The sequence below is a fragment of the Zingiber officinale genome, chromosome 3A (genome assembly GCF_018446385.1).
Source record: "Zingiber officinale cultivar Zhangliang chromosome 3A, Zo_v1.1, whole genome shotgun sequence".
NCBI lineage: Eukaryota > Viridiplantae > Streptophyta > Magnoliopsida > Zingiberales > Zingiberaceae > Zingiber > Zingiber officinale.
Window position 1 is genome coordinate 19732138 of NC_055990.1, and position 3001 is coordinate 19735138.

Below are 3001 nucleotides of genomic sequence, written 5' to 3' on the forward strand. Positions count from 1 at the left end.
GGGTCACTATAAGTTTTGAGGTTTTGATAAATCAAGTTTTTAGTAATCAATTTATGTTTTCAATCTTAAAACAAATTTGAGTGAAAAGAACTGGTGAATATTTATTTTATTTTTTTTACTTAACATCATATGATATCTTATTTTATTCTCTACTTATCTTTTATATTATTAATTAAAACTATTTAAATATGGTATATAAAAATCAAAAATATTTAAATAATGATTTGATTTTGAATTTTTTTTTAACAAATTATGCTGATTAATGATGTCCAATATGTATGTTAAATCTATGTAACATTAATAGCAATAATGCATTTGTCAAAAAATGAAATATTGGCTAAAAATTTTTTAGTTGATGCCTTAATATTCTCTAACCACTGATAAGTATAATTTAAATAAAAACTTAAAAAGGGAAATAAAAATAGATTTTCTAATCTTAAATAAAATATTTTAACAGAAAATTAAAAACTTAGAGAATTGTTACCACTAATGAAATATTAAAAGGTTCATGAACAAATTTAGTATTTAATTTGATAAAAATTTATTTATATTTGTTTAATAATAAAATAATATATAAAATAAATAAATTTTAACTTAATATTTATGAATAATTTATAATGAACTTATTTGTTATCTTATTTAAACTTTAAGTATAAATTTATATATTTTATATAGTCATTTATAAATGTTTATAATCATAAATTATTTCATGTGTTCAATAAATGTTAGTTGAGTTGGAACCAGAGCTTGGCTTAACCTCAATTAGATTTTCAATAAATAACTTGTATAAGCTTGGTAAAAATAAATAAACTTAAGCTGACTCCTTTGCCCTCCTAATTACACTTTTATTTTAAATTTTGTTTTCATATAACAAATTATATGACATCTTTTTTTAGTTAATTAACATTTCAAATTAATAAAAAATTTATAAATATTTCTATTCAATTTTTAAAAATTTATATTTCTATCATGCCATTTTGATTTCATCGAATAATATTTAAGTAATATTCATATTTGAAAATTATTTTAACAAATTATACTAAAAATGATAAAATGAACACACCATGATGAACACAATAATACGTCGAAACAGTGGCAAGTATGGAATCAGATCTGTCCTAAGATTCTTGTATTCATGTACTTCAAGCCTCCAGGGTTATGGTATAACGGTAGAGTATTTGGATTGTCACTTAGATATTCGTGGTTCGAGTTTCAATTATGATAAATTTGTAAGGATTTTTTCTCCAAATGGGGCACGCAACTAAAGGATGCTGGGTTTCTGAACTGTCCACTGCGAGCGCTTCCCGATTTATCCTGATGGATGATGAAAAATTTTCGTAGGGCCGGACCAATCACCCCAAGTTCCTAATTAATCATTATTGTATTCATGTATTTCTTCGTCGATTGAATGGTCATCCTGCACTGCATCCTTGAAATGTACGAGGGAATATAGGGACACGGAAATTTTGAGACGATCTGATCTCGGCAAATAATGTGTTAAGCTTATCGTTAAATTAAAAATATGGGCATGCATTTTTTTAACCAACAAATTATAGTAAATTTTAATCAAAAATCATGATAAATTTTACAATTAATTCTAATATTTATTGTCATCCAACAAATTATATCATGAAAAACTTGCATAGGGTTGAATAATTCAATCATTTTCACTTAGAAAATAGTATAAAAAGTGTACAAACAATAATAATAATAATAATAATAATAATAATAATATAAATTTAAAAACAACCTTTTAATGTCTCCACGAGTGGGTACCCAGTTGATTAAAAGATGATAAACTTACTATAATGAGATAGGGATCAATTCTTGACTGGCGAATGTTCTCGGGAAAAAAAAATACCTCTCACCCCTTAGTCACTTGATGCATGGTTAGCTATAAGTTGATCCCGTGATTTACCTTCCTTCACATAACTTGGTGACAAATTGTGAGGGGATTTACCTTCCAATAAGAAGCAGACCTAAGAACATTGGCCATCTAATTAGACCTCCATGAGTATTTCTCGATTTACCCTTGTAGTCGATGGAAAACTTTTAAGAAGTTGAGTTGGTCATCTCCAAGATTAGTCGATTTGAATAACTCCCCCGAGATAATAGTGTAACGACATAGCGCCTTTTCAATTTCATCTAAGTTGAGTCCTAGCTTCAGCGGTTATGAATTTTCCTTATTAGGTCATTGACCTAAAAACATCGGGCTAATAGGTTGTCCACTGTAAGAGCTTCTCAATTTACGTTAATGGTTGGTAGAATACTTCCGCGGGTCATACCGGTCACCCAAGATTAGTCGATATAAATTAGATACTTGGTACCAACTAAAAAAATCATTTGTCTTCCCTATTTATCTTGTTGGCTTGGTGGAAACTTTTATGGGACCAAGCCGGTTACCCCAAGGATTAATCAGCGTAACTGAATACCTAGTGCTAATTATAAAAAAAAAAAAACAACCATTTGTCGTCCTAGGTTACAATACAATGGTTAGACCCTCCAAGCGATTAGCCAGGTATCTAAAATTTGAATCCCAACTGTGACGCGATTAAGCCCTCCAAGCGATCAACCAAGTATCTAAGGTTCGAATCCCAACTGCAACACATTGCAAAGATTTTTCTCCAATAAGACAACAAACCTAAGAAAGTTGACCGCTTGAATGGACATTTACGTATACTTCTTGATTTATCTTGATGGCTAATAAAAAACTTCCATGAGACCAAGCAAAAAAACAATCATTTGTCCTAGGGTACAAATCCCAACTATGGCGCATTGTAGAAATTTTCCTCCAATAGAAGCTGACATTAATGAGCATCTACTAATACTTTCTAATTTAACCTAATAACTTGTGAGAAATTTTAATGGAATAAAACCGGTCATCTTCATGATTAATCAAATTCAAGAGTTAGGTATCTTGATTAAAAAAAATAAATAAACAAATAATAAAAACAACCATTTTGACCGCTGGCAATCATAAGATGGGCAAAGAGAGCGTTGA